At 45.8% G+C, this 13,949-nt stretch overlaps 1 long non-coding RNA gene across 1 annotated transcript; it reads left to right on the forward strand.

The window, feature by feature from the left end:
* The first annotated feature begins 8,706 nt into the window (after window positions 1-8,706).
* On the forward strand, window positions 8,707-13,746 carry LOC137384263 (uncharacterized). The gene is made up of 3 exons (XR_010977555.1): window positions 8,707-8,751; window positions 10,114-10,250; window positions 11,621-13,746. It is a non-coding gene; the product is annotated as an uncharacterized lncRNA (long non-coding RNA).
* The last annotated feature ends 203 nt before the right edge of the window (window positions 13,747-13,949 follow it).

Genomic DNA, 13,949 nt, shown 5'->3' on the forward strand with positions numbered 1-13,949 from the left:
TATTCTATCCACATGGAATATATTTCTATCTTATTCATTGTTGTGTTACATTTTTCTATTGCTATCATGTTATCTTTAATAATTACAGCTACTCTACCTCCTCCCTCTTTTCTAATTATGTTCCACCCTGCAATGTTTAATTCCCAGTCCTAATTTATCTGTAGCCATGTCTCGGTAATCCCTACTATATCTGGTTCATCACAATGTATTATTGCCTCCGGTTCCCCTGTTTAATTATAACAACATATAGCATCTTTAATACAGCAAAATGTCCCAATGTGCTTCACGAAAGTGTTATAAAACAAAATTTGATACCAATCCAGATAAGGAGATCTTTGGGAAGATGATCAAAAGCTCGGTCAAAGAGGTAGGTTTTAAGGAACATCTTAAAGGAGGAAAGAGAGGCATAGAGGTTTAGAGAGGGATTTCCAGAGCTTAAGATACCAATGGCGAAGTGATTAAAATAAGGGATGCTCAAGGGATGAGAATTGGAGGAGCGCAGGTATCTCTGAGGGATGTGAGGCTCGAGGAGATTACAGTGATAGGGAGGGGTGAGGCCATGGAAGGATTTGAAAACAAGAATGAGAATTTTAAAATCAATATGTTGTTTTATGGGAGCCAATATAAGTCAGCCAGCAGAGGGTGATAGGTGAATGGAACTTGATGCAAGTTAGGACACAGGCAGCAGGGTTTCCGAGAACATCAGGTTTACAGAGAGTAGAACATGGGAGACATGGAACATGGAATAGTCAAGTCTAGAGGCAACAAAGACATGGATAAGGCCTTCAGCAGCAGATGTGCTAACACAGGGGCAGAGTCAAACAATGTTATAGGAAGGTGGAAATAGTGATGTTTATTCAATCACAGGATGTAGGCATCACTGGCAAGGCCAGCATTTACTGCCTATTGCTAATTGGTTTTGATGCAAATGAGTGGCTTGCAAGGCCATTTCAGATGGCAGTTAACCGACATTGCTGTGGTTCTGGAGTCATATTATAGGCCACATCAGATAACGGCATAGTAAACCAGATGGTTTTTTACAACAATCTGGTAATTTCATGGTCATCAGTACTGATATAGCTTTGTGTTTCAGATTTGTTAACTAAATTTAAATTCCCCAACTACCATGGTGGGATTTGAACTCATGTCTCTGGATCATTAGTTCAGTAACTTAACCACTATCATACTGTTCCTCTGATATGTAGTTGGAAACTCATCTTGGGGTCAAATATGACACCAATCTTACAAATAGTCTCAGACAGTTATTAGGGAAAAGGATGACATCAGTGGCTAGGGAACAGAGTTCGTGGCAGGCACCAAAGACAATGGCTTCTGTCTTTCCAGCATTTATTTGGAGGAAATTTCTGCTCATCCAGCACCAGATGTTGGACAAGCAGCCTGACAATTTAGAGAAAGTGGAGGGATCGAAAGAGGTGATGGTCAGGTTGAACTGCATGTCATCAGCAGACATATGGAAACTAATGCTGTGTTTTTGGATGACGTCACCAAGGGACAGCATGTAAATGAGTAACAGGAGGGGGCCAAGGTTAGATCTTGAGGGTACACCAGAGGTAACGGAGCTGGAGTGGGAAGAGAAGTCATTGCATATGATTCTCTGGATATGATTAGATAGACACACACGGAACCAGATGAGTGCAATTCCACCCAGCTAGATGTCGATGGGGAGGCATTGGAGCAGGATGATCTGGTCAACCATATCACATGCCAAAGACTTGCAGGTTGATAGGTAAATTGGCCATTATAAATTACCCCTAGGATAGGTAGGTGGTAGGGAAATATAGGGATTGGTGGGGATGTGGTAGGAATATGGAATTAGTATAGGATTAGTATAAATGGGTGGTTGATGGTCGGCACAGACTCGGTGGGCCGAAGGGCCTGTTTCAGTGCTGTATCTCTAAAAAAAAAGTCTGCAGCCAGGTTGAGAAGGATGAACAGGGATAATTTACTTTTGTCATAGTTACATAGGATGTCATTCATGACTTTGATAAGATCATTTTGGTACAATGGCAGGGGCAGAAACTTGATTGGAGGGATTCAAACATGGAGTTCCGAAAAAGATGGGTATGAATTTGGGAGGTGATAACTCATTCACGGACACTCTGTGCAGTACTGTAAAGACAGTTTAATTAATTTTTAATAGCAGTTCCTCTCACTTTATGCCTAACTATCTTTTTACAGAGCACTGTTCTATAACTAGTTGTTCCCTGGTCATTTATATTTCCCTTAGTCTGTTCCATGCTCTCCTTTTCTGTTTGACTTCTTGTAGATGCCTTCCCCAGTCTTACTAATTTAAAGCCCTTGCAACCTCCTTATTTACCCTTTCTGCGAGGACATTGGTCCCATTTTGTTTCAGGAGGAGCCCATTCCATCAGTGCAGTTCCTTCCTGTCCCAGTACTGGTGCCAATGCCCCATGAAAAGGAACTCCTCTTCCCAAAGCAGTCCTTTAGCCACATATCAATTTGCTTGATCTGTCTTTATGCCAATTTGCAAACTACTCAGGGAGTAGTCCAGATATTATTACCCTTGAGGTCCTGTTTTTTAATTTAGAATTAGAATTTTTTTTTTAGAATATTACAGCGCAGTACAGGCCCTTCGGCCCTCGATGTTGCGCCGATCATCTGACCTACACTATTCCATTTACATCCATATGTCTATCCAATGACCACTTAAATGCCCTTAAAGTTGGCGAGTCTACTACTGTTGCAGGCAGGGCGTTCCACGCCCCTACTACTCTCTGCGTAAAGAAACTACCTCTGACATCTGTCCTATATCTTTCACCCCTCAACTTAAAGCTATGTCCCCTCGTGTTTGCCATCCTCATCCGAGGAAAAAGACTCTCACTATCCACCCTATCTAACCCTCTGATTATCTTGTATGTCTCTATTAAGTCACCTCTCCTCCTCCTTCTCTCTAACGAAAACAACCCCAAGTCCCTCAGCCTTTCCTCGTAAGACCTTCCTTCCATACCAGGCAACATCCTAGTAAATCTCCTCTGCACCCTTTCCAAAGCTTCGACATCCTTCCTATAATGCGGTGACCAGAACTGCACGCAATACTCCAGGTGCGGCCTCACCAGAGTTTTGTACAGCTGCATCATGACCCCGTGGCTCTGAAACTCGATCCCCCTACTAATAAAGGCTAACACACCATATGCCTTCTTAACAGCCCTATTAACCTGGGTAGCAACTTTCAGGGATTTATGTACCTGGATACCAAGATCTCTCTGCTCATCTACACTACCAAGAATCTTCCCATTAGCCCAGTACTCTGCATTGCTGTTACTCCTTCCAAAGTGAATCACCTCACACTTCTCCGCATTAAACTCCATTTGCCATCTCTCAGCCCAGCTCTGCAGCCTATCTATGTCCCTCTGTACCCTACAACACCCTTCGACACTATCCACAACTCCACCGACCTTCGTGTCATCCGCAAATTTACTAACCCACCCTTCTACACCGTCATCCAGGTCGTTTATAAAAATGACAAACAGCAGTGGCCCCAAAACAGAACCTTGCGGTACACCACTAGTAACTAAACTCCAGGATGAACATTTGCCATCAACCACCACCCTCTGTCTTCTTTCAGCTAGCCAATTTCTGATCCAAAGCTCTAAATCACCTTCAACCCCATACTTGCGTATTTTCTGCAATAGCCTACCGTGGGGAACCTTATCAAACGCCTTACTGAAATCCATATACACCACATCCACGGCTTTACCCTCATCCACCTGTTTGGTCACCTTCTCGAAAAACTCAATAAGGTTTGTGAGGCACGACCTACCTTTCACAAAACCGTGCTGACTATCGCAAATGAACTTATTCTTTTCAAGATGATTATAAATCCTGTCTCTTATAACCTTTTCCAACATTTTACCCACAACCGAAGTAAGGCTCACAGGTCTATAATTACCAGGGCTGTCTCTACTCCCCTTCTTGAACAAGGGGACAACATTTGCTATCCTCCAGTCCTCCGGCACTACTCCTGTCGACAATGACGACTTAAAGATCAACAACAACGGCTCTGCAATCTCCTCCCTGGCTTCCCAGAGAATCCTAGGATAAATCCCATCTGGCCCAGGGGACTTATCTATTTTCACTCTTTCCAAAATTGCTAACACCTCCTCCTTGTGAATCTCAATCCCATCTAGCCTAGTAGGCTGTATCTCAGTAATCTCCTCGGCAACATTTTCTTTCTCTACTGTAAATACTGACGAAAAATATTCATTTAACGCTTCCCCTATCTCCTCCGATTCCGCACACAACTTCCCACTACTATCCTTGATTGGCCCTGTTCTAACTCTTATCATTCGTTTATTCCTGATATACCTATAGAAAGCCTTAGGGTTTTCTTTGATCCTATCCGCCAATGACTTCTCGTGTCCTCTTCTTGCTCTTCTTAGCCCTCCCTTTAGATCCTTCCTGGCTAGCTTGTAACTCTCAAGCGCCCTAACTGAGCCTTCACGTCTCATCCTAACATAAGCCGCCCTCTTCCTCTTGACAAGCGCTTCAACTTCTTGAGTAAACCACGGCTCCCTTGCTCGACAACTTCCTCCCTGCCTGACAGGTACATACTTATCAAGGACACGCATTAGCTGCTCCTTGAATAAGCTCCACATTTCGTTTGTGCCCATCCCCTGCAGTTTCCTTCCCCATCCTACACATCCTAAATCTTGCCTAATCGCGTCATAATTTCCTTTCCCCCAGCTATAATTCTTGCCCTGCGGTATATACCTGTCCCTGCCCATCGCTAAGGTAAACCTAACCGAATTGTGATCACTATCGCCAAAGTGCTCACCTACATCTAAATCAAACACCTGGCCGGGTTCATTACCCAGTACCAAATCCAATGTGGCATCGCCCCTGGTTGGCCTGTCCACATACTGTGTCAGAAAACCCTCCTGCACACACTGGACAAAAACAGACCCATCTAAAGTACTCGAACTATAGTATTTCCAGTCAATATTTGGAAAGTTAAAGTCCCCCATAACCACTACCCTGTTACTCTCGCTCCTGTCGAGAATCATCTTCGCTATCCTTTCCTCTACATCTCTGGAACTATTCGGAGGTCTATAGAAAACTCCCAACAGGGTGACCTCTCCTCTCCTGTTTCTAACCTCGGCCCAGACTACCTCAGTAGACGAGTCCTCAAACGTCCTTTCTGCCGCTGTAATACTTTCCTTGATTAACAATGCCACACCCCCCCCTCTTTTACCCTCTTCTCTGTTCTTTCTGAAACATCTAAATCCCGGAACCTGCAACATCCATTCCTGCCCTCCTCATTCTTTCTCAACAGGACCTCCTCCCTGTCCTCTGTTTGTCATATGTTCCAACATGGACCATGACAATGGGATTTACATCCTCCCTTTCCAAATCTCTTTCAAGGCACCTTGTGATATTCCTTACCCTGGCTCCATAGTAGGCAACACACTCTTTGGGACTCTCGTTTATGGCTGCAATCTATCCACCTAATTATAAACTCCCCTCTCACCACCACTTTTCTATTCTGCTGTTCCCTGCCCTTGCACAGCCTTCTGAGCCATGGTGCCTTGTATTATAGGACAGCATTACAGCTTTCCTCCCCGCAGTCTTTTCCTTTTCCTCACAGATAGCAAGTATATGATGCCTGTTGGACAGGACCAGTGTCTGTGGAAGCTCCTTCACAACCTCTCCTAAGTCCCTGCTACCCAGACAGCCATACCATCCCCTTCCTGAACCTGTCCTCTGGAGTGTAAGTGTTCTAGATAAAACCATCCAGAAATTCCTCCTGCTCCCTTATATTTCAGAGTGTCTCTAACTCACACTCCAGCTCAATGATTCTGAGCCAGAGTGACTGAAGGCAGAGGCATTTCCTGCAAACGTGGGAATTGGAGTCAGTCTCACTGTCCGGTAACTCCCAAATACCGCAGTCCTGACACAGAGCCTGCCCTGCCATCTTAATCTTTTTTATTCACCTGTTTTTTGATAGCTTGAATTAAAATTAGGTAGAGTGCTTTTGTTAAAAAAAATTACTTACTGTTTACGCATTTGATTTACTCACTCTCATAGCTCTCCTTTGTGCTCGCCGTGACGTCACTTTTTCAGATGTTCCTTACTTTGGTTTCATTGCCCGTACTTTTTAAATTAAGTTTTATCACTGCGCTAGTTCTGGCATCACTCTGTTGTCACTCTTACAATTTCTGCTTTATCCCAGGTTTGCACTGTCTGTTTTATGTCAGCTCCCACTCTTGCCAGTTTAACCCAGGTCCCACACTCGCTGCTTTATCCTAGGTAGTCAGTCTACTCTCGATCATCAGTAAAGTGATGGAAGGGGTCGTCGACAGTGCTGTCAAATGGCACTTCCTCAGCAATAACCTGCTCACTGACACTCAGATTGGGTTCCGTCAGGGCCACTCAGCTCCTGACTTCATTACAGCCTTGATTCAAACATGGACAAAAGAGCTGAACTCAAGGGTGAGGTGAGAGTGATTGCCCTTGACATCAGGGCAGCATTTGACCGAGTGTGGCATCAAGGAGCTCTAGCAAAACTGGAGTCAAGGGGAATCAGAAGAAAAACACTCCGCTGGTTGGAGTTGTACCTAGCGCAAAGGGAGATGGTTGTGGTTGTTGGAGGTCAATCATCTGAGCTCCAGGACCTCATTGCAGGAGTTCCTTCTGGGCAGTACCCTAGGTCCAACCATCTTCAGCTGCTTCATCAATGACCTTCCTTCAATCATAAATTCAGAAGTGGGGATTTTCGCTAATGATTGCACAATGTTGAGGACCATTCGAGACTCCTCAGATACTGAACCAGTCTGTGTAGAAATGCAGCCTGACCTGGACAATATCCAGGCTTGGGCTGACAAGTGGCAAGTAACATGCATGCCACACAAGTGCCAGGCAATGACTATCTCAAACAAGAGAGAATCTAACCATCTCCCCTTGACATTCAAATGGCATTAGAATTGCTAATTCCACCAATATCAACATCCTGGGGGTAACCATTGACCAGAAACAGAACTGGACAAGCCATATAAATACTGTAGCTACAAGAGCAGGTCAGAGGCTAGGAATCCTGAGGCGAGTAACTCACCTCCTGTCTCCCCAAAGCCTGTCCACCATCGACAAGGCACAAGTCAGGAGTGTGATGGAATACTCTCCACTTGCCTGGATGGGTGCAGCTCCAACAACACTCAAGAAGCTCAACACCGTCCAGGACAAAGCAGCCTGCTTGATTGGCACCCCCATCCACAAACATTCACTTCTTACACCACCGGCGCACAGTGGCAGCAATGTGTACCATCTACAAGATGCACTGCAGCAACTGACCAAGGCTCCTTAAACAGCACCTTCCAAACCCATGACCTCTACCACCTAGAAGGACAAGGGCAGCAGTTGCATGGGAACACCACCACCTGCAAGCTCCCCTGCAAGCCACACAGCATCCTGACATGAAACTATATCGCCATTCCTTCACTATCGCTGGTTCAAAATCCTGGCACTCCCTTCCTATCAGCACTGTGGGTGTACCTACCCCACATGGACAGCAACGATTCAAGAAGGTGGCACACCACCACCTTCTCAAGGGGAATTAGGGATGGGTAATAAATGCTGGAATAGCCAGCGATGCCCACATCCCAGGAATGAATGAAAAAAAAAGTCTATATTCACCGCTTTATCTCACGTCCGCACTTGCCGCTTTATCCCAGGTCCGCTGTCACTGATTTATCCCAGGTCCACAATCCCACTTTATCCCAGGTTCACACACGCTGCTTTATCCCAGGTCCACACTCCTGCTTTGTTCCACATCCATTACTGCAGCTCTATCCAGGTCTGCTCTAATCACTTTATTCCAGGCACCCTCTGCATATCTCTTTTGTAGAATGCAGACAAGCAAAGCAATCCGATGTCATCTGATCAGTCTCAGTGTTATCTTGGGAGGCATTTTTATTTGAATTCCATTTTTTTGGGTCTGTATCTTACTGATGTATTAGCTTTGGTATTTAACTTCACATATCGAATATTATTCTCAGACCTCTTTTTGAGTCTCCCACGACTGATTCAATTCCATTTATATTTTGCTTAAGTCACATATTATGTTGCCAGAGCTTAATACTTTGCAATCGATTTAGATTTTTTAGATTTAGAGATACAGCACTGAAACAGGCCCTTCGGCCCACCAAGTCTGTGCCACCCATTTATACTAATCCTACACTAATCCCATATTCCTACCACATCCCCACCTGACCCTATATTACCCTACCACATACCTATACTAGGGGCAATTTATAATGGCCAATTTACCTATCAACCCGCAAGTCTTTTGGCTGTGGGAGGAAACCGGAGCACCCGGAGGAAACCCACGCAGACACAGGGAGAACTTGCAAACTCCACACAGGCAGTACCCAGAATTGAACCCGGGTCGCTGGAGCTGTGAGGCTGCAGTGCTAACCACTGCGTCACTGTGCATTGTCAGTATTAAATTTCACATGATTTGTCTGCTTATTTGAATCAATGGGCAGGATTTTCCCCCAGGCTTCGGGACTCCGGAGTTGGGGGTCCTGAGCCCGTACTTGCCAGCAGCGAGACCAGCTTGGTAATTTTACCAGAGGCGGACTCTTAATTGGCTGCCTCCGAGCTCGCTGTCCTATGAAGGACAGTGGGCGGGCTCCCAGTACCGCCAGTCCAATCAGAGACTGGCAGCTCTCGAGCGCTGCTAGACTCAACCAGGAGAGGTAGAAGTTGCAGAGGCAGGTTGGGGACTGCGAGGTCACCTCATCATGGAGGCGCCTTGTCGCGTAAAATTAAATGTATTAATCAGAAGAGGGAAGCCAGTAGGCCCTTCGGATCAGAGGAGAAACCTCTCCGAATGGCTCATTTGGGCTGCAGTGGTGGCTGTTTCTGCGTGCAGCACCCTCTTTGGGGGGATGGAGCCACCAGCTCCCATGGCCCACCAGCCTGCCACAGGCGGCTACCACCATTAAGCTGGCAACCTCTGCACGCGGCTGGAGGCCTCTCCACTGCCGGCAAAATGCCGACGAGCCAGCAAGGGAGCTGTCCTGACATGTCTTCCCAATATTTTCCTGGTGCACCCCACCTCCAGACCCAGCCTCCAAGCCCAAGGTCTGGAAATTTCAGCCCAATGATTCTAGCAGCATCTTCATTTTTGGTGGGAGGGGTGGTGAGGAGAAGATAACATACCTTTAGTGTTATAGCTTTCTTGTTCTAAACATTGTTCATATCTGCATTATTCCCAATCTTTTACATCCCATCTTGCTTATTTTATGTTGTTTTTCTTGCCCTTCATTCAGTTTTAGTGGAGTCAGTGCATGTACCATTACAGGTGTCGAATTCAGAAGGGTTACTGTGCAGATGTTTGCACCTGCTTCTGTAAATAACGCCATTTCTATGAAAAATAGCACATGTATCAGCATGAAATCATGGTTTAGAGTCAGGAGGAAGGGAGTGGATCTTCAGGTGCTGCTGCTGACTTCAGAATTTGCTAGTATGAATTTAATCACGACAGAGAAGAAGAGGGTGAGAGAGCTGTCTGCAGCTGCAGAGTTCTTGGCCACAAAATTCGACAAGGCACAAAAACGGGCACAGGGAAGCAATGTGTGATTAACCCGTGCCTGTTGATTCTGATGCAGCACGTAGATCATTAAATGATTGTAGCATGCAGCCAGCGCTAAACGTGCTGTTGAGTGGCTGCACACCTGTGCAAGTGTCATGAGAGATAGCTCCACTTATAGTTAACCTGCACTATTTAAAGGGGAAGTGTATTCTGGCTGGAGCAGGTGTTTGAACTGGTTCCACAGAAGTGTGTGAGTAGGAAGAACAGTGAATTATGACTCAGCATGGTAGAAAGTGGGCTCCAAGATTTTCCAACGCTGCACTAGAGGCCTTGATGGAGGAGGTGCAGAGGAGGAGAGATGTCATCTATCTGCAGGGCCCAGAAAACCCTCCAGACAAATAATCTATCAAAAGGCAGATAGCTGTGGCAGTTAATCTCAGGGGCATAGCCCCAAAGACTTGGATGCAACATCCCTCTAATCTTTTTTGTTGTGTGCAGCCTATTTATTTAAATATGCAGTATCTTTAACTTTTTTTCTGCAGCCACACATATGTACTATATGTGCATGCGGAGCGGTAACTTCCCGGTTGTTGTGTGGCTGTGGCTGCGGCAGTTTAGAGGGAACATTGCCAGGATGTGGTGCCGCAAGAAGTTTAATGACTGCAAACGAGTGGTCAAGGTCAGTAAATGCATCTTGAAATGCCATATCCTACCAAGTGCCCGTTGGCCTCACACACTGCTCAATGCATTATACCCCAAACATTCACCTATCAGCTCTCTATCAACCAAGACTCATATCTAACATTCATATACCTGCTTGGTGGTGGTGTCACTGGACTAGTAATTGAATACCCAGGCTAATTTCATGGGGAGAAGGATTCAAATCCCACCACAGCAGATAATGAAATTTGAGTTCAATTATAGGAGTGGTGCAGTGGTTAGCACCGCAGCCTCACAGCTCCAGCGACACGGGTTCAGTTCTGGGTACTGCCTGTGCGGAGTTTGCACGTTCTCCCTGTGACCATGTGGGTTTCCACTGGGTGCTCTGGTTTCCTCCCACAGCCAAAGACTTGCAGGTTGATAAGTAAATTGGCCATTGTAAATTGCCCCTAGTGTAGGTAGGTGGTAGGAGACTGGTGGGGATGTGGTAGGGAATATGGGATTAATGTAAGATTATTATAAATAGGTGGTTGTTGGTCGGCACAGACTCAGTGGGCCAAAGGGCCTGTTTCAGTGCTGTATCTCTCTATGACTCTAATCTCACCCTCACACACACTGCTATAAGCCTTATACTCACAGCTTGCACATGCTGCCAGCTATATCACCCAAACACATTACAGCACACTCATTGATACACTTTCCTCTATATTTCAGAGCAAGGTGCCAAATAACTGGAAGCAGCAGAGGTTATATGCTTTCCATTTCTCCTTGCCTCTTCCAATGCCCCTCTGAACAGTCAGCCTCCAGATGCTCTGGCCATCAGCGACTGTCTATCAGTTGTCTGTGTCAATACTTGCCATAATGCTTGCAGGAGTCCTTGTAGCTGAGGTATGGATGTCCAGCGGGTCATGACCCAGTGGCCAGTTCACCGTACAGAAGTTCTTTCGGTATACAGCCGGCATCCATCTGATGAATTTGGCGAGCCATTGCAAATGTCATTGGCTTAGTAATGAGTGTATGCTGATGGAATTAGCATGCTCCAGGACCTCTCAGTTAGTGACCTGTTCCTGCAAGAAATGCCGAGGATATGTATGAAATAGCAAAGATGGAAACTGTTCAGCCTTTTGTCTTGCATAGCACATGTTGTCCAGATCTCATTGCTGTAAAGGAGTGCACTGAGGACACAGGCTTGGTAGACTTGCAGTTCTGTCAGGTTGCTGTTGTTCCACACTGGTCTGCTCATACCTAATCCTCCTTCTCATATCCCACTTGCCCCTCATGCCACAATCTCTTCTGATTTACAGGCTACAGATGGTGTAATCATGCCCCCCCCCCCCCCCCCCCGCTTTCCTCCCTCCCCTCACCACAATTCTACCTTTCTGCCTTCAGATACCAAAGAACTGCAACCTGGCCAGGCAGTAGTGGAAGAGACGAAGGCAGAAGAGCAGGAAGACAGTGATGTAGAAGAAATACTGTGACTTGCTCACACACTTATCAGTATGGATCTGTACTGTTGATGTAATTGTTCTTGGAAAAAAAACATGAAAGATGAAAAGCTGCAGATTCAGTGCTTGAAGCATGGCTCAGACCCCTCACTGTGTGAGCTCTCTCCAGTTGAAACAATCTGGCTTGCAACTTCTTAACCGAAAGCTATCTTTTACATTCAGAAAATGAAACATGGATGCAGCTTGTGCATTGTATAATGATTATAGTGACCCTTAAAGTATTAATCCACTATTTGTACAGTTAATAATATTTTATTCTTCTTTATTGAGTTAATAACAGCAAGAGTTAAGGTATGGAAGGCCAAGTGGTTTAATGCTTTATTTTGAGTTCCAAGAATAACAGCATATTTTAAAGTTGCAAGCTCAATCATGGCAATATTCACATCAGTGTCTTTATTATCAGACAGCATTTCTCTGTAGTTTATTGTTAATAATCCATGAAAAATAAATCATTTCATGAATATAATTTCAATTACACCTTTAGCAATGACTTTGGCTGGAATTTTATGGCCCCCCAGCAAGTGGGTTGGAGGCGTGGGGTTGGTGGTGGGGTGTACATTTGAGTGGGAGGCAGGGGGGGCTGTTCCCGACCCCCTCCCACAATTTTCCGGGGGGGGGGGGGGGCGGCAGCAGCAGCGAGTAACAGCCCGCCCACCCCAGACTAATCAAGGCCCTTAAGTGGGCCAATTAACTGCCACTTAGGGGCCTCCTCGTGCCACCGCGGGTATTTTACCTTCGGCGGCCAGGCGGCAAAAGCCCCCAAGATCCCCGTCTGTCCTAACAAGGCGACCATCTTGCGGGCTGGGGAGGGCGCCCTCCTGATCAAGCACCCTGTGCCCCACGATGGGTCGCCCCCAAAGCCCCAACCACTCCCAAAGCACAATACCCCCCCCCCCAACCATTACCTCGCCAGGCCCAGCCAATTGTCCCTGGCAAGGCCCTAAAAACCTCGCTGTGTTCCGGGGCCGTCCTTCCTCTTGCCTCCAATGGCTGGGTGTAGTCCCAGCAGTGGCCACTGCTCCCTGTGACGCTGCTGGGACTAAGAGCTGCTGGCCCGGCAGCTCCATTAGACAAGACCTCCTGCCTCAAGGAGGTGGAAGTCCAGCCCAAGCCCAATTAAGGGTCGGGGAATCAAAAAATCCCAGCCTGGCTCCCCAGGCCCAGTGGAGGTGGGCTCGCCACCGACTTTTCGGCTGGTGAGGGGGGGGCCTCCCGCTCAACGTAAAATTCCGGTCTTTGTTAACAAAATGGAACAGCTTACATGAAGTTTCTGAGAATTTAGTTAGAATAAAATTTTCAAAAACATGTCTTATGAAATTAATGTAAGGGTGGTTTATTTGTTGTCTATTGATCATTGTGTGGATCTCAATTGGTGTGTGAATCTCACTGGCACTGCTGACATATTGTAAAGAGGATTGAAATGTCAATCTGGATATTCCATCATTCTGCAAACACCTGAAAGCCAGGAGTTTCAAGCAATATTACAATTGCTGGTCATTTAAATGATTATTTTACTCCTGCGCAACAACAGTTAAAGGAGCCTGTAATAATGAGTACATTATAACTTGAAATTATTTATTTCCTGAAGCCTTAAAACATTAATATTACATCCCTAATGCAAAACAAATGATATAACCTTTTCAATATGGCAATTAAATTGGGGCTTAACAACAGCCTCTCAGTTTCTGGCTACAACCCATCAGACTGATATAAATGTGGCCCAGTCCTGAAAATACACCAGGCCTCCCGCCAGGCCTATTGGACTATCAGCCAGCAAGTTCCAGTGGCCAGTCGCCAGGGGGAAAGATCCATGCCATGACATGAGTTAGATGCTACAGAGCATTAGAATTTTAAAGGGATCTGGAGGAATTAATTATTTAAGTGTAAAGTATGTTGAATCCTTTTAAAATAAAAATAATGCTGTTGTTAAGACCAATACATGTCCTCCCACAGAAATCTGAAGCATTATATTTGGTAGTACTCGCAGTTGTTATGCCACCTTTAAGTTAATGATACTGGTTTAGTGGTGCGATGTGTTTCACTGCTTTGGCAGTGCTGGTTTGCCATTTGCAGATTTACTGTTAAATGTGCTGATCTTGTTTTTTCCTCCTTCACGACATCTGCAGCCTCTTACATGGTTGACCATGCCATCCTTCTCCAATGCCTCTCCACCATTATTTAGCTGGGTGGGACTGCAGTCGCCTGGTCCCATT

The sequence above is a fragment of the Heterodontus francisci genome, chromosome 26 (assembly GCF_036365525.1).
Source record: "Heterodontus francisci isolate sHetFra1 chromosome 26, sHetFra1.hap1, whole genome shotgun sequence".
In the NCBI taxonomy this organism is placed as follows: domain Eukaryota; kingdom Metazoa; phylum Chordata; class Chondrichthyes; order Heterodontiformes; family Heterodontidae; genus Heterodontus; species Heterodontus francisci.